The sequence below is a fragment of the Pristiophorus japonicus genome, chromosome 1 (assembly GCF_044704955.1).
Source record: "Pristiophorus japonicus isolate sPriJap1 chromosome 1, sPriJap1.hap1, whole genome shotgun sequence".
NCBI classification, from domain to species: Eukaryota; Metazoa; Chordata; class Chondrichthyes; family Pristiophoridae; genus Pristiophorus; species Pristiophorus japonicus.
This window is the reverse complement of record NC_091977.1, coordinates 28,407,834-28,429,335: the sequence shown is the minus strand read 5'-3', so window position 1 is coordinate 28,429,335 and position 21,502 is coordinate 28,407,834.

Genomic DNA, 21,502 nt, shown 5'->3' with positions numbered 1-21,502 from the left:
GAGTCTCGTGTCGGGTATGCGGACAATGTGGCCCACCCAACGGAGCTGGTCGAGTGCTTCGATGCTGGGGATGTTGGCCTGAGCAAGAACACTGACGTTGGTGCATCTATCCTCCCAGTGGATTTGGAGATCTTGCGGAGACATCGTTGGTGGTATTTCTCCAGCGCTTTGAGGTGTCCACTGTATATGGTCCATGTCTCTGAGCCATATAGGAGGGCGAGTATCACTACAGCACGGTAGACCATAAGCTTGGTGCCAGATTTGAGCTCCTGGTCTTTGAACACTCTCTTCCTCAGGTGACCGAAGGCTGCGCTGGTGCACTGGAGGTGGTGTTGGACATCGTCGGCGATGTCTATCCTTGCTGACAATAGGCTCACGAGGTATGGAAAATGGTCCACGTTGTCCAAAGCTGCGCCGTGGATTTTGATGACTGGGGGCAGTTCTGTGTGGCGGGGTCAGGTTGGTGGAGCACCTTTGTCTTACAGATGTTTAGTGTAAGGCCCATGTTTTCCTATGCCTCGCTGAAGATGTTGATGATGGCTTGGAGTTCAGCCTCTGAATGTGCGCAGACGCAAGCGTCATCCGCGTACTGTAACTTGACGACAGAGGATAGGATGACCTTGGATCTAGCCTGGAAGTAACGAAGGTTGAACAGGTTCCCATTGGTTCTAGGGTGTAGTTCCTTTCCTGCGGGGAGCTTGTTGAGCATGAGATGGAGCATGGCAGCAAGGAAGATCAAGAAGAGCATTGGGGCTATGACACAGCCCTGCTTGACCCCGGTCCGGATGTGGATTGGGTCTGTGGCTGATCCGTTGGTCAGGATCATGGCTTGCATGTCGTTGTGAAGCAAGTGAAGGATGGTGACAAACATTTGGGGGCAGCCGAAATGGAGGAGGATGCTCCATAGTCCCTCACGATTGACAGTGTCAAAGGCCTTTGTGAAGTCAAAGAAGGCCATGTACAAAGGTTGGTGCTGTTTCCTGCATTTCTCTTGTAGTTGTCATGCGGTGAAGATCATGTCCGTTGTACCCCGTAGTGGACAGAATCTGCATTGTGACTCTGGGAGGAGCTCTTCAGCCACAGGGAGAAACTGATTGAGGAGGATTCTAGCGATGACTTTCTCAGTGGCCAGCAGCAGGGAGATTCCTCTGTAGTTGCCGCAATCGGATTTGTCCCCTTTTTTAAAGATGGTCACAATTGCGGCATCTCTGAGATCTCCCGGCATGCTCTCCTCCTTCCAGATAAGAAAGATTAGGTCATGCATTCGTGCCAATAGTGCCTCTCCGCCATATTTTAGTGCCTCAGCAGGGATTCCATCTGCTCCTGATGCCTTCATGTTTTTGAGCTGATGGATGGCCTTTTCTACCTTGTGCACGGCTGGGGATTTGCTGAGATGGTGGCGGGTAGCATGCTGCGGGATGGAGTTGAGGACACTCGTGTCAAAGGTCGAGTCTCAATTAAGGAGATCTTCGAAGTGCTCCTTCCAATGGGCCCTGACTGCCCTCGGTGTCTGTAATGAGTGTCTCCCTGTTCTTGGCCAGCAGTGGGGTGAGGCCTTGGGTGCTTGGGCCAGAGGTGGACTTAACTGCGGTGAAGGATCCTCGCACGTCATGGCTGTCGGCCAGCTGTTGAATCTTCTGTGCTTTCTCCACCCACCATCTATTCTTAAGGTTTTGTTGGACATCGGTCTTCAGCCGTCTGTAGAGCTGCTTTGCTGCTCCAGAATTGGCTTTAAGTTCAGAAATGCCCTGCACACGGTTTATTAGCCCATGGAACTCCTGGTCATTCTCGTCAAACCAGTCCTGATGTTTCCTAGTTGAGTGATCGAGCGTCTCTCCGCAGGCACTGGTTATGGTGGCCTGGAGGGCAGACCAAGTGTTGTTGGGCACTCTGCGTCTCAGGGTCATCGAGGGTCGCCAGTTTGGCAGTGAGGCGTTGGCTGCAGAGGCCTCTCTTAACTGAGTCTTTGAGCGGCCGGCGTTGGTTTTTCTGTGACATTGCTTCTGTTGCCGTCGCTGCTTTGGGGCTATATTAATGTTGATGATGGAACGGATTAGGCGGTGGTCTGTCCAGCAGTCGTCGGCTTCTGTCATGGCGCAGGTGATGCGCACATCCTTGCAGTTCCTCGCTCGAACGATGACGTAGTTGAGCAGGTGCCAGTGCTTGGAGCGAGGGTGTTACCATGATGCCTTGTACTTGTCCATCTGGCGGAACAAGGTGTTAGTGATGACAAGGTCATGCTCTAGGCATTTTGTCAGAAGCAGGGTACCGCTGGAGTTGGCTTTCCCTACCCCCTCTCTGCCGATTATGTCTCCCCAGAGGTCTATGTCCTTACCGACTCTGGTGTTGAAGTCACCGAGGAGGATCAGTTTGTCGTCCGTAGGGACTCGGGGCAGGGATTGTTCGAGGTTGGAGTAGAATTCCTCTTTGGACTCATCTGTTGCATCGAGTGTTGGGGCGTACGCACTGATAACTGTGATGCGCGATAGGGTGAGCCGGAGAGTCATGAGGCGTTCGCTAATCCCACAGCGGGAGTCTCTGAGGCAGTCGACCAGCTCATTCTTGATGGTGAAGCAAACCCCATGGAGGCGGCGTTCTTCTTCTGTTTTGTCTTTCCAGAAGAATGTGTAACCACCACCTTGTTCCTTTAGCTGGCCTTCCCCTGCCCGCCGGGTCTTGCTTAGGGCGGCGATGTCGACGTCGAAGCGTTTGAGTTCCCAGGCAACAATGGCGGTGCGGCGTTCTGTCGCTGTTGGGGTTGTCCATGAGGGTCCTGATGTTTCAGGTCCGAACTTCATTTTGAAGGGGTGGAATTGCTTTTCCCTTCTAGGTCTAATAAGGCAAGGGAATATACATTAAATGGTACAACACTGAAAAGTGTAGAGGAACAAACGACCTGGGAGTGCAGGTTCACAGAACCCTGAAGGTGGCAGGCCAGGTAGATAAGGTGGTTAAGAAGGCCAATGGAATTCTTGCCTTTATTAGCTGAGACATGGAATACAAGAGCAAGGAGGTTATGCTTGAACTGTGCAAAACATTAGTTCGGCCACAGCTGGAGTACTGTGTGCAGTTCTGGTCACCACATTACAGGAAAGATATGATTGCACTGGAAAAGGTGCAGAAGAGATTTACAAGAATGTTGCCTAGACTGGAGAATTTTGACGATGAGGAAAGATTGGAGATGCCGGGTCTGTTTTCTTTGGAACAGAGGAGGCTGAGGGGAGACCTGATTAAAGTGTATAAAATTATGAGGGGCCTGGATAAAGTGGATAGAAAGGACCTGTTTCCCTTGGCAGAAGGGTCAACAACCAGGGGGCATTGATTTAAAGTAATTGGGGGGAGGTTTAGAGGAGATATAAGGAGACATTTCTTCACCCAGAGGGTGGTGGGAGTCTGGACCTCACTGCCGAAAGGGTGGTAGAATGCCTTACCACATTTAAAAAGTACTTGGATGTGCACTTGATGTGCCGTAACCTACAGAGCTGCGGACCAAGAGCTGGAAAGTGGGATTAGGCTGGATAGATCTTGGTCGGCCGGCGCGGACACGATGGGCTGAAATGGCTTCCTTCCGTGCTGTAAATTTTTAAGATTCTATGATTCCATGAAGAGCAGTGGACTTATCCCTGGTGTCCTGGCCAATATTTAGCCATCAATCAACATTACAAAAAACAGATTACCTGGTCATTATCACATTGCTGTTTGTAGGAGTTTGCTGTGCGCAAGGTGGCTGCCTCGTTTCCCACATTACAACAGTGACTACACTCCAAAAGCACTTCATTGGCAGTAAAGAGCTTTGTGACGTCCGGTGGTCGTGAAAGGCGCTATAGAAATCCAAGTCGTTCGTTCTTTTTTTCTTTAACTGCACCGTTTCCTTTGCTGTTTTTCCATGCTCGTAATCTCCGCGCAGGCTTCCACATATCTCAAAAGGATATTTTCCAACCGCAATGCAGAAGGTGTGATTTATTTATCTGTAGATAAATCTTGCTGAGTTACGTGCAAGCAGTAACATCAGATTCCTCTTAATCCGAGCACAGACACGCAGTGGATGGCAATGTTCCATCGCAGCAGGTCGCCACATGTACATGGCATCAACCGTTTGGTACACACAGGGCTATGACGTTCAGTCAACCATCCAGAACATTGTGTAGTGGGTTGAACAAGGCTTAACGTTCAAAAAAAAGACACAAACGCAACGAAATGTGGCGTCACTTTAAAATGCCTGGAGGGCTTTAGCAATGAAGCAGTAGTGCGCACAGTCAGTTAAGCAGAATTAAAACTAGACTAAACAGGCTAAAGTTCAAACTTGGCTGACAGAAAATATGCAGGTGAACAAAGCAGAAATGAAAGCGATACGTAAGATAAAGAGCTGGAACTTTCCCCCTGAACTTAGCTGAATACAAGGCAAAAAGCAAACAGGGCCACATTACAGCAAAATTCTAAAGGGGCAAAGTGTGTTAGAAAGACAAGCCTTAAGGCTCTGTGCCTCATTGCAAGGAGTATTCGTAATAAGATGGATGAATTAACTGTGCAGACTCCAGTTAACGGATATGATGTAATTGGCATCACGGAGACATGGCTCCAGGGTGAACAAGCTGGGAACTCAACATCCAGGGTTATTCAACATTCAGGAAGGATAGACAGAAAGGAAAAGGAGGTGGGGTGGCATTGCTGCTTAAAGAGGAAATTAACGCAATAGTAAGGAAGGACATTAGCTTGGATGATGTGGAATTGGTATGGGTGGAGCTACGGAATACCAAAGAGCAGAAAACGCTAGTGGGAGTTGTGTACAGACCACCAAACAGTAGTAGTGAGGTTGGGGACAGCATCAAACTAGAAATTAGGGATTCGTGCAATAAAGGTACAGCAGTTATCATGGGCGACTTTAATCTACATAGAAACATAGAAACATAGAAAATAGTTGCAGAAATAGGCCATTCGGCCCTTCGAGCCTGCACCACCATTCAATAAGATCATGGCTGATCATTCCCTCAGTACCCCTTTCCTGTTTTCTCTCCATACAACTTGATCCCCTTAGCCGTAAGGGCCATATCTAACTCCCTCTTGAATATATCCAGTGAACTGGCATCAACAACTCTCTGCGGCAGGGAATTCCACAGGTTAACAACTCTCTGAGTGAAGTAGTTTCTCCTCATCTCAGTCCTAAATGGCCTACCCCTTATCCTAAGACTGTGTCCCCTGGTTCTGGACTTCCCCAACATCGGGAACATTATACCCGCATCTAACCTGTCCCGTCCCGTCAGAATCTTATATGTTCCTATGAGATCCCCCCTCATCCTTCTAAACTCAAATTTATAAAGGCCCAGTGTGATATAATCACAGAGCACAAGCACACACAGCTCCTAACATGGAGACAGCTCTCTCGGAAGTGTCCAGAAGGTGCCTAGTTCTGTTTAATGATTAACTCTGCACTTATAGTACACAATACGTCCACATCCACAGTGTGGTGCTACAAACATTACAAGCTTACAGACATTACATTTCTCCCTCCTTAATGAAGAAGCCATCATAACAACCATCATACATAACTTTCCTGTTTATACATAACACAGGATATAAACTTTTTTTTTTTCCCTAGTAAGGCAGACTTGTCTCCTTTCACTACTATTAGAGGCAAGTTCTGAAATTGATCTTTATATTTCACCGGTACGGTGATACGACCTATCACAGGAATTTTCTCTCCCGAGTAACCTCGCAGCTCTATCTTAGATTTCTCCAGTTGGAAATCATGCAATTTGTCGCGGTACAGTGCCTCCGGTACTACACTCACGGATGCACACGTATCAATTTCCATTGGTATCTTGAATCCCGCAACATCTATGTGGATTTTGATGCTTTCCGAATCTCTGTCCGTTAACCTCGTGCTCCTGATGATGTGTAACTCTAACATCTCCTCGTCCTGTTATTGTTCTTCCATGCTATGTAGCCTCTTGGGATTTCTACTCATAGCTTTTAACGCTGAACTCAAAGCTTTGAAAGCTGGTTTACCCTTCAGTCGGCATGCCATCGCCAGATGCCCAGTCTTTCTGCACAAGAAACACTGTGCCTTCACGTATGGACAACTTTGAGCAATGTGTTGTCCCAGGCACCTATAGCATGACTTCAACGCTCTGTTAGAATTTCCAGTTTCTGAGACTTTCGGCAATGCCCATCTTTTACTTTGAAGCTGCAGGTGATTTACCTCGGTTGACTGACAACCGTAATTATTATTTAATTCTTGGGAATATTGTTCGGCCATGCCCATCGACCTCGCTATCTGACAAGCAATCTCAATAGTCAAGTCATCCATCGTCAATAACTTCCTCTGATTGCATCATTTTTCACCCCACAAACAAAACGATCCCGGAATGCTCAGTTTTGAAAGTTTCCAAAATTACAGCGCATCGATAGCTTTTTTAATGCTATAATGTAATCACGGATACTTTCATCAGCCTTTTGATTCTGAATCCCGAAACGATAGCTTTCAGCAATTTCTAACGGTTTAGGGTTATAGTGCTGCTCCAACTTCATTAAAATCTCTTTAAGCATTGTGTCCTTTGGCTCATCAGGCACAAGCAGATTTACAAGAGTTTCTTTTAATGCCAGTCCTGCTTCTGATAAGAAGATCATTTTGTTACGTTCCAACACAACCCCGTTCTGGACTGCATTGTCTGGAACTTCGATTATGTTATTTGCAGTGAAATACATTTCTAGCCGATCCACATATACCTTAAAACGTTCCCGGCCGTGTTTATATTCCCCCAAATGTCCCAATTAACCTGCCATGTTAACCTCCAGCTGTTCACACCATGTGCTGTATTTTACCTCGGATTTTTGTAGCTTTTTTCCAAAGACAGAAACTTCCAAAGTCTCTCTGTCGGCTGGCTGAATCCTTCACTAACAAAAATTAAGCTTTAAATCATCCGAAAAATCCCATCTCAGTCGCCAAATGTGATATATTTACAGAGCACAAGCACACACAGCTCCTAATATGAAGGCAGCTCTCTCAGAAGTCTCCGGAAGGTGCCGAGTTCTGTTTAATGATTAACTATGCACTTGCAGTACACAATACGTCCACATCAGGCTAACCGGTCTATAATTACATGCTTTCTCTCTCCCTCCCTTTTTAAAAAGTGGTGTTACATTAGCTACCCTCCAGTCCATAGGAACTGATCCAGAATCAATAGACTGTTGGAAAATTATCACCAATGCAACCACTATTTCTAGGGCCACTTCCTTAAGTACTCTGGGATGCAGACTATCAGGCCCCGGGGATTTATCGGTCTTCAATCCCATCAATTTCCCTAACACAATTTCCCTCCTAATAAGGATTTCCCTCCTTCAGTTCCTCCTTCTCACTAGACCCTCGAACCCCTAGTACTTCCAGAAGGTTATTTGTGTCTTCCTTCGTGAAGACAGAACCAAAGTATTTGTTCAATTGGTCTGCCATTTCTTTGTTCCCCATTATAAATTCACCTGAATCTGACTGCAAGGGACCTATGTTTGTCTTCGCTAATCTTTTTCTCTTCACATATCTACAGAAGCTTTTGCAGTCAGTTTTTATGTTCCCGGCAAGCTTCTTCTCATACTCTAATTTCCCCCTCTTAATTAAACCCTTTGTCCTCCTCTGCTGAATTCTAAATTTCTACTCGTCCTCAGGTTTGCTGCTTTTTCTGGCCAATTTATATGCCTCTTCCTTGGATTTAACACTATCCTTAATTTCCCTTGTTAGCCACGGTTGAGCCACCTTCCCCGTTTTATTTTTATCCAGACTGGGATGTATAATGGCTGATGTTCATCCATGTGATCTTTAACTGTTTGCCATTACCTATCCACCGTCAACCCTTTAAGTATCATTTGCCAGTCTATTCTAGCCAATTCATGCCTCAAACCACCGAAGTTACCTTTCCTTAAGTTCAGGACCTTAGTTTCTGAATTAACTGTGTCACTCTCCATCTTAATAAAGAATTCTACCATGTTACTGTCACTCATCCCCAAGGGGCCTCGCACAACAAAATTGCTCATTAGTTCTTTCTCATTACACATCACCCAGTCTAGGATAGCCAGCTCCCTAGTTGGTTCCTCGACATATTGGTCCAGAAAACCATCCCAAATCACTCCAGGAAATCCTTGTCGACCGCATTGCTACCAGTTTGGTTAGCCCAATCAATGTGTCGATTAAAGTCACCCATGATGACAGCTGTCCCTTTATTGCATGCATCCCTCATTTCTTGTTTGATGCTGTCCCCAACCTTACTACTACTGTTTGGTGGTCTGTACACAACTCCCACTAGCGTTTTCTGCCCCTTGGTGTTCCGTAGCTCCACCCATACCGATTCCACATCATCCAAGCTAATGTCCTTTCTTACTATTGCATTAATTTCCTCTTTAATCAGCAATGCCATCCTGCCTCCTTTTCTTTTCTCTTTATCCTTCCTAAATGTTGAATACCCCTGAATGTTGAGTTTCCAGCCTTGGTCACCCTGGAGCCATGTCTCCGTGATGCCAATTACATCATACCCATTAACTGCTATCTGCGCAGTTAATTCATCCACCTTATTCCGAATACTCCTCACATTGAGGCACAGAGCCTTCAGGCTTGTCTTTCTAACACACTTTTTCCCTTTAGAACTTTGGTGTAATGTGGCCGTTTTTGCATTTTGCCTTTGGTTTCTCTGCCCTCCACTTTTAATGTTCTTCTTTCTATCTTTTGCTTCTGCCCCCATGCTACTTCCCTCTGTCTCCCTGCATAGGTTCCCATCACCCTGCCATATTAGTTTAACTCCTCCCCAACAGCACTAGCAAACACTTCCCCTCGGACATTGGTTCCGATATTGATTGGGCTAAGCATTCTGGTAGCAATGCGATGGAGAAGGATTTCCTGTAGTGTATTAGGGATGGTTTTCTAGACCAATATGTCAAGGAACCAACTCGAAGGCTGGCCATCCTAGGCTGGGTGATGTGTAATGATAAAGGAGTAATTAGCAATCTTGTTGTGTGAGGCCCCTTGGGGAAGAGTGACCATAATATGGTAGAATTCTTTCTTAAGATGGAGAGTGACACAGTTAATTCAGAGTCTAGGGTCCTGAACTTAAGGAAAGGTAACTTCGATGGTATGAGGCGTGAAGTGGCTAGAATAGACTGGCGAGTGATACTTAAAGGGTTGACGGTGGATAGGCAGTGGCAAACCTTTAAAGATCACATGGATGATCTTCAACAATTGTACATCCTTGTCTGGAGTAAAAATAAAATGGGGAAGGAGGCTTAACCGTGGCTAACAAGGGAAATTAAGGATAGTGTTAAATCCAAGGAAGAGGCATATACATTGGCCAGAAAAAGCAGCAAACCTGAGGACTGGGAGAATTTTATAATTCAGCAGAGGAGGACAAAGAGTTTAATTAGGAGTGGGAAAATAGAGTATGAGAGGAAGCTTGTTGGGAACATAAAAACTGACTGCAAAAGCTTCTATCGGTATGTGAAGAGAAAAAGATTAGTGAAGATAAACGTAGGACCCTTGCAGTCAGATTCAGGTGAATTTATAATGGGGAGCAAAGAAATCATGGACCAGTTAAACAAATACTTTGGTTCTGTCTTCACGAAGGAAAACACGAAACAGCCGTCCAGAATAATTAGGGGTCCGAGGGTCTAGTGAGAAGGAGGAACTGAAGGAAATCCTTATTAGGCGGGAAATTGTGTTAGGGAAATTGATGGGATTGAAGGCCGATAAATCCCTGGGGCCTGATAGTCTGCATCCCACTTAAGGAAGTGGCCCTAGAAATAGTAGATGCATTGGTGATCATTATTCAACTGTCTATCGACTCTGGATCAGTTCCTATGGACTGGAGGGTAGCTAATGTAACACCACTTTTTAAGAAAGGAGGGAGAGAGAAAGCGTGTAATTATAGGAAAATGTCGGAATCAATTATTAAAGATGAAATTTGGAAAGCAGTGACAGGCTCGGTCCAAGGGGAAATCATGTTTGACAAATCTTCTAGAATTTTTTGAGGATGTAACTGGTAGAGTGGACAAGGGAGAACCAGTGGATGTGGTGTATTTGGAGTTTCAAAAGGCTTTTGACAAGGTCCCACACAAGATATTGGTGTGCAAAATTAAAGCACATGATATTGTAGGATAGAGAACTGGTTGGCAGACAGGAAGCAGAAAGTCAGGATAAACTGGTCCTTTTCAGAATGGCAGGCAGTGACTAAAGTGGTGCCGCAGGGCTCAGTGCTGGGACCCCAGGTATTTACAATATACATGAATGATTTGGATGAAGGAATTGAGTGTAATATCTCCAAGTTTGCAGATGACACTCAGCTGGGTGGCGGTGTGAGCTGTGAGGGGGACGCTAAGAGGCTGCAGGGTGACTTAGACAGGTTAGGTGAGTGGGCAAACGCATGGCAGATGCAGTATAATGTGGATAAATATGAGGTTATCCACTTTGGTGGCAAAAACAAGAAGGCAGAATATTATCTGAATGGTGGTTGATTAGGAAAAGGGGAGGTGCAACGAGACCTGGGTGTCATGCTACATCAGTCATTGAAAGTTGGCATGCAGGTATAGCAGGCGGTGAAGAAGGCAAATGGTATCATAGCTAGGGGATTTGAGTATAGGAGCAGGGAAGTCTTACTGCAGTTGTACAGGGCCTTAGTGAGGCCTGACCAAGAATATTGTGTTCGGTTTTGGTCTACTAATCTGAGGAAGGACATTCTTGAGGGAGTCCAGCAAAGGTTCACCAGACTGATTCCCGGGATGGCAGAACTGACATATGAGGAGAGACTGAATCGACTGGGCCTGTATTCACTGGAGTTTAGAAGGATGAGACGGGATCTCATAGAAACATATAAAATTATGACGGGACGGGACAGGTTAGATGCAGGAAGAATGTTCCCGATGTTGGGGAAGTCCAAAACCAGGGGACACAGTCTTAGGATAAGTGGTAAGCCATTTAGGACTGAGATGAGGAGAAACTTCTTCACTCAGAGAGTTGTTAACCTGTGGAATTCCCTACCACAGAGAGTTGTTGATGCCAGTTCATTGGATATATTCAAGAGGGAGTTAGATATGGTCCTTACGGCTAAAGGGATCAAGGGGATATGGAGAGAAAGCAGGAAAGGGGTACTGAGGTGAATGATCAGCCATGATCTTATTGAATGGTGGTGCAGGCACGGAAGGCCGAATGGCCTAATCCTGCACCTATTTTCTATGTTTCTATGTTACCAACAATGTTAATGTGATTTCTGTTCCCTGGCAGGTAGTTCTCTCAGTGTCTTCCTCCCTCAACCAATACAGATTGAATGGTTATTCATCTTATTCTCATCCTTGTGTACAACTGGCCTCGACCCTCCCTGCCTCCATCCAGCACTACAACCCTCCGAGCTGGTGTCAGCTGTGGCTCAGTGGTTAGCACACTCACCTCTGAATCAGAAGGTTGTGGGTTCAAGGTACTTGACCACTCCAGTGCAGTGCAGTGCTGAGGGAGTGCTGCACTGTACATCTTTCGGATGAGACATTAAACCGAGGCCCCTTCTGCTCTCTCACGAGGACGTTGGTGCTATTTCGAAGAAGAGCAGGGGAGTTATCCCTGGTGTCCTGGTCAATATTTATCCCTCAATCAACGTAACAAAAACAGATTATCTGGTCATTATCACATTGCTGTTTGTGGGAGCTTGCTTGTACACAAATTGGCTGCCGCATTTCCTACATTACAACAGTGACTACAATTCAAAAGTGTAAAGCGCTTTGAGATGTCCGGAGGTCATGAAATGCGCCATATAAATGTAAGTCTTTCTGTTGTGGAACCAAAATAAAGGCTCAACACAGGTCTGTTAAAGAACAAAATCTGTTTTGTAAGGGGGTGGTCTCTATGGGGAGGGGGGGTCCGGTTCCCTTCTGACCAACTTGAGCAGTTCGAATCGCTCCCACTCCCTTGGGTTCTAGACTCTGGATTTATTTGGGGGGGGGTGACAAAAGTGCAAAGGACACTGGTTTGATGCAAAAGAACTTTGTTTTTATTACAGTCAAGGAAATACAAGCTTATTACTCTCGTAAGAAAATGCAAGGCCAAACTTACAATCATTCTAATAAGGGACAATACAAGGAAAGGTACAAGGTCAAACTTATAATTACTCTAATAAAGAACCATACACTACACATTCAAAGGGGGTTACAGTGAAATTACACCTCCCAGCTCCCAACACCTAATTCTAGCTAGGTTGGACTCCAGGGCAGGCAGGGACTATACTTACCAATCCTTTTGACAGTTAACGGTAGATCGCGGTTTCGGGGTTCGCTGGATGGGGTAGGGTCTGCTTGCCGTACCCCGAACGTCGCAGAATACTTCTAGCTGTGCAATCTTCAGTTGGGTTGAGTCCGCTGGTGCGTTTTGAATCTATGGGGTAAGTACCCGGTTTTCTACAGTCTTTTAGGTAATGTTTTCCCGTTGGTAGGTCAGGATTAGATTGTAGAGTGGAAACTTTTTCGATTCTTCGGTTTTTCCCCATTGGAGTTTTGTTCGAGTTTGGTCGATCGCGATGGGTTTCCGTTGATACCACGTTGGTTGTGGTCGGTTGCTGCCGTGATGGTGATGTTCTTCCTTCCTTCAGGACTTCAGGACTTCGAGGGTGGAGAATTTAGTTTACAACTGTCGCGTTGGTTTCTCTCCTTGCCTTGATGACAACAGCTTGGTCTCGGTTGTATAGCGAAGTGTGTCACACACTCTGTTGAAAATAGGGGCCAGTTATATGATTTCAGTGGTTCTAATCTTGCCGCCAAATCAGTTCAAAATCCTTTGTATAAATTTGGCGGGCTCAGCTCTTCTTTGTACTATTTTGGCGGGCTCGTTAAAAGTTGATATGTTTTGGGTGAGTTGATGTTCGAAAACTGTTTCCTGATGGAAATATTAGTTCAGGATAATGGTTTCTCGAGCATGGATATAAGTCATTCGCGCTCGTCCGATTGTAACCGGTACCCTCGGGATGAAGTAGAAGTTGGGGTTCGTGATATTACATTGATAAATACCATAGTCATATGTTGGTTGGTTGGTGACCACAAAGTATTCCCCCTGAGTGGGTGTGTTTGGATTCTGATGGTCTTATTTCTAAGACACACCCAATGGTTTGATTAAATCCGCACCCATCCTCGCTTCTCCTGCCTACTGGATATGGGCATATAGGTAGGCTTCCTACCCTGTGGCACCCTGATAATGAGACCCCTCTCATGGTTTTGTTCCGTTTGATCGTATATTGATCCATTGGGTAGTACCACATGTAGTTCTCACCCTGGATTAGTCCCAAGTTTTCGACCTCAAACTGGGGGGGTGCGGTCCAGACTCCCCCTTCGCCATTACCGGAATCATTAGGATCATCCCCACCAAGGCAGAATGTGAATCTGTATGTCCGCTTGTCACCGGAAAGACTCTTGTCATTCCTTTCACGGTGCACAAGTCCAGTGACCCTGGGTGCTGTGCTAGGCGGAACAGGTGGGTGCTGTTAATCCAGTATGGGACTTCACCCCCGTGTAGTTGCTCCAGGTTCTCCCTGAACTGCCCAATCATCCATTCCCCGTCACGCTGAACCTCTGCCTTTTCCGCATTGAATTCTCGTTCAATCAGATGGTTAATGGTTGCAGCATGGCCCTCCAGGACTGTAATCCCTTTGACTAAGCTCTTTGCTGCCCCTTCACCTTCCCGAGTAGCCCCTTTGACTGAGTCTGTCTGCCTCTGCAGCAACTTCCTGATTGTGTCTTTAAGGCTTTCCGATTGTTCCTGTATCGCTTATATGTCTAGGACATTTATAAATGAGGTTCCCGTGTTGACCCCTGTTAAGACATCATTGATCAGACCCCGTTTCTGTCTGTGGATCTGACCCGCTTTCAGAGGGCTCCAGTATCTGGATGCCCCTGAGGCGTCCCGGGATTCTTTCAATACTATCTTAAGCATTCGGGTATACAATGCCTGTACCTTAAGGTCACATTTTTCTGGTAGCCCTGTGTCTGTCAGGTTTACAATTACAGGTAATATCTCATGGTGTACATTTTCATACAATTGGATTCACTCTGGTCTCAGGACCACCCCGCTTGGGGGTCCTCTGGTATGTATGGGACATTCTGGGGGTGGGCCTGGAGTCATCGGTGGGGCCGGTGTCGGCCAATAGTCAGACCACTCCACCCGGATTATTGGAGATAGACATGTCTCATTGTTTCGCGCACAAACATAGTATGTAGGCTCAAACTTTTGCATGGGCCTAACACACACAGCAAAGTCATGAAGCTGCTTTTCGACTAAATTTGGGATGACTTCCCGGTCAAAAATCCGACAATCTCTCATGATTTCTGATTTGACATTTTCCATACTGATACCCCGGTGGTTACCCTCACTCATGAAGCACTACATATAGTTAATACGTGACTAAAAGTTTCTACAGGACTGTAATACCTGTGGCATCCCTGGTATATGCTCGATATGAAGCAGTGTGCATTCCTGATAAGTATGGAAATTTGTCCATATATAATTTAGACCACATTCAATACATAAGGCCCTATTGTACCATATCGCTACGCCTAATACTGTGGGTTCCCTTACACCCACGATATCTTCTGTTTGGACCGAGGGGAGTCTCTGCACCCTCTCTTCGGCATATACCAGTCAGGTAGACGGAGGCCCCGACCTGCGAGAGACCATCAGCGGCAGGTCGGGGCCATAAAAGGAGGGGTGTGCAGAGGCCCAGGAGCAGCGTGGAGGCTTACCACTGCCAGGTACAGTGCGAGCTGGTGCAGGAGGGCAACGGCAGCGAACAGTGATGTCAGCAAAATCCAGGTCGGTGATTGGAGCGTGGGCACATACAACAGGAGCGGCGAGATCGGGGTGAAGGAGCTGTGAGAGATTGTGGAGGGATGTGATTGGGGCCCAGGGGAGGCATGAGGTCAGGCCCAGGGGCAGCACGGGCCAGCCCACACTGCAATGTGTGTGCGCACTAGGTCCGTGCAGCAGAGCAGGTCTCCAGTTGTCTTGGTTAATCCTTGCCACTGGACCAAGACCTATCTCTGTCAAGCCCGTGTGGTGGCTGGTGTGCAACGGCCACCACACGTTAAAAAAATCCACGCACAGGCATCTTCCACCTTTCTTCATTCAAAACACCTGTGAACTCATCCTTTTTTGGGGCGTGGAAGCAAGTCATCCTCGTTTCGAGGGACCGCCTATGATGATGATGATTTCCAAATTGGGTCGTTTGATAATCAGGGTCTTCATAGTTCGGGTGTAGTTCATCACCTTCAACCCCACGATTTGAATTCTGGCTGATCATTCGGGCCACCGCCGGTTGTCACAGGGGCGAGAGCCAAAGTATAATCGGTATCGCGATTCTCCAGTCCGTCCTGTAAAATCAAACTTTCCCTAGATGGGGTATTTTGTTGGAGTCGTTTTAGCTGGGACCAGTGTTTCCACTGTACTACTCCATTCATATCCACACATGCACAAGTGTCGCCACTGATCAATATCTCGTATGGTCCCGACCACCGCGGCGCGAATCCGGTCCGTCCCGATAGCCCCTTAACCATTACTTTCTCCCCCACTTGGGGACAATCGACCAGGGATTCTAACTCTTCTTGTTCATCCTGGCCTCCCTGCCATTCTCTTACTTCCTGACCCATATCCTTAAGTTGCTTACTTAACTCCATTGTATATCTCCTAATCTGATCCCGCAATGGGCCCACATTGGATCCTCCTGTGATTATACCTTCAGGTAATCGCATTGCCCGACCAATCATGAGTTCATATGGAGTTAATCCTGTTGTCCTGATGTTTGTCTCATCAGGATAGCAGGCAGCAGCTCAGACCAAGCCTGTCCGGTTTCTTGGATGGCTTTTGACAGGGTTGTCTTTATCGTCCGATTCATCCGTTCTACCATCCCCGAACTCTGCGGGTGGTAGGTCTCGAAGGGCAAAATTTGTGGGAAACCCCCCCCCAGTGTTTGGACTCATTGGAAAGGAAATTTAATTTGGAACTATCTAGCAGAAAGCTTGAAATCCTAAAGTGCACATGGAAGAAACTATGAACTTAAATCGAATTTGAGATTTTAGAAAGCAGATTGAACCTGTGTGGACAGGGCTAAGGAACTATCCCGCAAAGAAGCCAGTTTGATTATTGAAACTGCCTGGGACATTGAGACTAAAGTTGATTGCCTGGAAAATGGATACTCGAAAACCCTTCTGCACAAGAGACATTAACATTGCAACAATTAACTCAGAGATGGCCAGCCATCAACCTGAACCTGGAAAGCCATTTTCAGCCTATGCATAAAAACGAAAGGCCCACTCCAGCCTGCAAGCAAAAACCAAGCACAAAGAACATTGAGATTACCAAGCTAATATTTCCATCAAGAAACAGATTAAGAAGATCAGTCCACCCAAGACATATTAACTTTTAATGAGCCCGCCACGATATGACAAAGAATTCTCGGGGCTGCCAAACTTAAACAAAGAATTCTGGACTGATTTGGCGTGAAGATTAGGACAGCTCAAAACGTATAACTGGGCCCTGCTTTAACAAAGGGTATGCTTTTGCTGCTGCTTATGCTACTGCCTCGAGAGACACTGCTTGTGCTAGTGCTAGTGCCATACTACACCTATGCCATCAAGAAGGGAGAGAAACCAATGTGACAGTTGTAAACTAACTTCTTCAGCCTAGATGTCCTGAAATAGAAAAGGAAGGAAGAACATCACCATCATGGCAGCAACCGACCACAGCCAACATGGTACCACTAAAACCACCGCGATCGACCAACCTCGAAACAAAACTTCACAAGGAAGAAACCGAAGAATCGAAAGTTTCCACTCTACAATCTAGGCCAGACTACCAACAGATGAAAATGTTACCTAAAAGGACTTTGAAACCTATTTCAAATGAAAGAAAACGGGTACTTACCCCACAAATCCAAAACGCGCCCTACCGCATCAGCGGACTCAACCCAACTGAAGATTGCACAGTAAGAAGTCTTCTCCAACGTTCGGGGTACAGCAAGCTGAACCTATAGAATCCAACAAACCCCGAAACCGTGAACTACCGCTAACTGACCAGAAAGGATTGGTAAGCATAGTCCTGCCTGCCCTGGAGTCTAACCTAGCCAGTATTAGGTATTTGGGAGATGGGATGTGTAATTTTCACTGCAACCCCTTTGAATGTGTGATGTACTGTTCTTTATTAGTGTAATTATAAGTGTGACATTGTATTTTCTTATCCTTAATAAAATCAAAGTTCTTTTGCACCAAACCAGTGGTCTTTTGCATTTTATCACATCCCCCAAATAAATCCAGAGTCTAGAACCCAAGGGAGTGGGAGCGATTCGAACCGCTTAAGTAGGTCAGAGGTGAACCTGACCCCCGGGACCACCCCTTACATAGGGGATATGAAATTTTTGTTTAATGCCCAATGTGGTGCATAGTAATTGTACTACCTGCCCTGTGACGTGGGTTCCCTATCGGAGTCTATTTGAGTGGGGATGCCCCAGCGGGGAATCACCTCCTCGACTAAGATGCAAGCTATTGTGGTTGCGGTGCAGTTTCGGGTAGCAAAAGCTTCCACCCACCGTGTAAACAAATCAATTATTATTAGACAGTATTTCTTTCCTCGAAAGTTTGGCAGTGATCCCGTGAAATCAATTTGTATATTCTCCCATGGCCCTCGAGGCCGAGGTTGATGGGCCATTCTAATTTTCCCGGATTATGTTGGGCACATGAAATGCATTGCTGGCAATATTTAGCAATGTCTCGTCTCATGCTTGGCCACTACCAATCGCTGGAGACACTACTGATCATGGCATTTCGCCCGGCATGGTTAATGCCGTGGTGCAGTTCCATGAGCATCTTTCTTATACAAGTGGGGGCTGCCACCTTATCGTCCATTCTCCACACGGAGTCTGGATCTAGTGCCCCTCCCTGTCTTTTCCATTCTGCCTTCTCTTCATCACTTACATCTGCATGTAATTTTACAATGTCAATATCTTCTTTAGTAATCATACTACTTACTGATTCCTCCCTCACTTCGGATGAGACTGCTGTCTCCTGTGTCGCCTTATCTGCAGCCTTGTTACCTCTCTGGATATCGTCCACCACGCTCTGGTGGGCTTTAATCTTTGTTACCGCCGCCTCGGCGGGTTTACTAGCTGCGTCTAATAGCAGCCTAATTCGGCCTTTTCATGTTTGATGGCCTCCCCGCATGAGGTGACAAGCCTCCGCCTCCCCCAAGCAGTCATGTACTACTCAAAAAGCATAGCGGCTGTCTGTGTAGATATTTGACCGCTTGCCTTCAGCTCATTGGAGGGCTTCTGTCAGGGCAATGAGTTCTGACACTTGTGTGGAAAGTCCTCCATCCAGTCCCCCACTTACGATGGTGTCAGGTGTTCCATTGACCACCGCCCACCCTGTATGTGGGGTCCCTTGGATCTATTTGCGGGACCAGTCGACATATAGGGTTAAATCGGGGTCCTCGAGTGGGATATCACTTATATTACCGGGTGAGTCTTCCCACTCTCGGGCATGGCACTCATGGGGTTCACCCGTGACCAGAAGACCCTCTGCAGGGTTTTCTCCTATGTCCCGTACTATTTTCATGGACTCATCATGGGGGAGTAAAACTGCCTTCCATTTAGCCCTGCGTACATTGGACACGGATCTTAGTTTCCCGGTGTTGAGCATTTCTACCAGAGTGTGTTTAGTGTGCAGTACAATCTCCCCAGTCATCAGCTAACATGGGAGCCAGAAAAGGAAGTTAGATGGTCAGCAATTTAGTGGGAATAGGGTCAAGGGCTGCAGGAAGTGGGTCTCCTGGACAAGGTGAGCTTGGAGAGGTCAAGATGAGAGATCAGAGAGAAACTGGAGAGAGATGCAAGTTCAGGGCTAGGGCAGGGGGTTAACTCAGTTAAATAAATCTCTCCCCCAGTCTCTCTTCCTCCCCGCAGTCTCTCTCTCCCCCAACCTCTCTCTCTCCCACCTCCGATGTTTTCTCTCCCACGGAAGGCAGCAAAAATTTTTGTATCGATAATCACAGTGATATTGTAGGCAAAAGTCCTGAAGATAATCCAAAAGCTAGAAGCAGCTCCAGCAGCATTGAAGTCCACGTGATTCGTAGTTCGGCCACACTTCGGTTCCCTCGTACGTCGCACTGCGCATGCCCGACAGGGGGCGGAGTCCAATGTACGCATGCGCAAAAGGACACACTAAAAACCAGTGCAAGTAATCACGCTGCAGATTTAAATTCAGTTAATAAATAAAATCTGGAATAAAAAACTAGTATCTGTTGGTGACCATGTATCTACCGGATTACTGTCGAAGACTATCTGGTTCACTAGTGTCCTTTAGGGAAGGAAATCTGGCATCCTTATCCGGTCTGGCCTATATGTGACTCTAGACCCACAGCAATGTGGTTGACTCTTAACTGCCCCTTCTGAAGTGGCCTAGCAAGGGCAATCAGGGATGGCAATAAACGTTGGCCTTGCCCGCAATGACCACGTCCCGTGAATGAATAAAGAAGATTGTGGCTGTTAATGTGCCTCGGTGTTCTGATTCAGGTTGTATCCACTGATAAGCTGCCGGGAATCCCCCCCACCAACCCCACTCTGTTAAATTTAAGTCGTGTAGCCGATGATGTCATCAAGCTGCGTCTTTGGCATGGTAATTAGGCCCCCACCTGCCTTTTGCGGCAGCCTCGTCCATGGCCTGAATCCGGCACTTCAAAGTTTAAAGAGGCAGGAATGTTGTCGGGTGTGTTTGGGTTGCTCAAACTTGATATTTTAACCTCAACCACCACCCCCAACCCCCCTGCCTCCCCCAACCCTTTATCTCTCATCAGGGGGGGCGGGGGCGGCGTTAACTTCGAGGCCATTGTTTACGCAAATTAGTTTTGAATTTACCCCCCTCCTTCAAGTGCAGGACATATCCCCTGGCTCTACTGTTCCAGACAAGGTGAAATAGCTAGTCGATATTTCCTAGTCCACTTAATATCTTAAAAGCTAAATAATGCCCACAAGTAGAAAGATACAGTAAGAGACTGGTAGTACAATACTTGACCTCACACAGCACATAAACTGCTGGCCCTTCCTCTCTACTCAGGGGCACCCACAAGGAAGGCCAGCATTCTGCACGAGCGCCACTCCTCGACCGACTGGTGAATCAGACCTCATTGCAAAGCAGTGGCATTGATGGAGAAATGATCCCCCTGGTGTTATCCTTACCTCCAATAGCTGAATCCATGAGGTTTCCAAAGACTGTTAAGTGATTCTTTTTTCCACTGTCATAATCTACTGGATCAGAATCAATCAATCAATCAATCAATGTTTGAACAGTGGAGAAGTTATCTTGAGCCAATATAAGGTGACATAATTTCTAGCCAATCCTTGCAAGCACATTGGCCTGCTTCTCCATTGCTGGGCTTGTTATGCCAATAAGGGATGATGTTTTTCTTGCTGTTTTTCGTGAAGTTGTAAGGCTTGCTTTTCATACACATATTTGCAGTCTCACTATAAATAGGCGATCCCATAGGAAGACTGGTTCCTTTGGAATCATGGAGCGCTCATTGTCTGATGCCTTGAGGAACTTTTTTTTATGAATAAGGTTAACCTGAAAAGAAACAACCAGAAGTTATGCAAATGCATTCTTACACCTACAGTTTTGATAGGGCCTACTGGGAATATACGAGCAACTTTCGCTTGACATTCGCCTCTTGAGCATCCCCGATTTTAATCGCTCCAGCATTGGCAGCTGTGCCTGGGGCCTAAGCTCTGGAATTCCCTCCCTAAACCTCAGTCTCCTCTTTTAAGATGCTCTTTAAAACCTACCTCTTTGATCGAGCTTTTGGCCATCTGCTCCGATAACTCCTTCTGTGGCTTCGTGTCAAAAATGGTTTCTTTATTGATATCGTTCTTGTTAAGCACCGTGGGACGTTTGTGATGTTAAATGCGCTATATAAATGTTACTTATTGTTGTTGATTTCAGCTGCCTCTCCTGTGTAGTGCTGCAAATAGCTAATGAATGTGCAGAGATCTGGATGACTTTCCATTGATTGTGACTACTTCCCTTTCCCGTGGTTTCCCCTCGATCCTCCGACGAGCTTGGTTCTGATTCTCTCACCAAGTTTGCTGATCTTTTTAAAAAAGAAAATCTTAAGAAAAGTCATAAAGTCGTTAAATGTATTTACCATTTTTCATCTTAAATAAGGTGCCAGTCCCACCAGCCTACTATTTTAAAACCGAATGAGATAAGCTGACAGAAATGATCTGTTTCTCGAACTTTAACTCATCCAAAACTCTGCAACCCATGTCCTAACTCGCACCAAGTCCCGTCACCCTTTGTTCGCTGATCTACATTGGCTCCCGGTCCGGCAATGCCTTAGTATTAAAATTCTCATTCTTGTTTGCAAATCGCTCCATGTCCTCACCTCTCGCTATCTCTGTAACCACCTCCGGCCCTGCAACCCTCCGAGATTTCTGCACTCCTCCAATTCTGGCCTTTATTG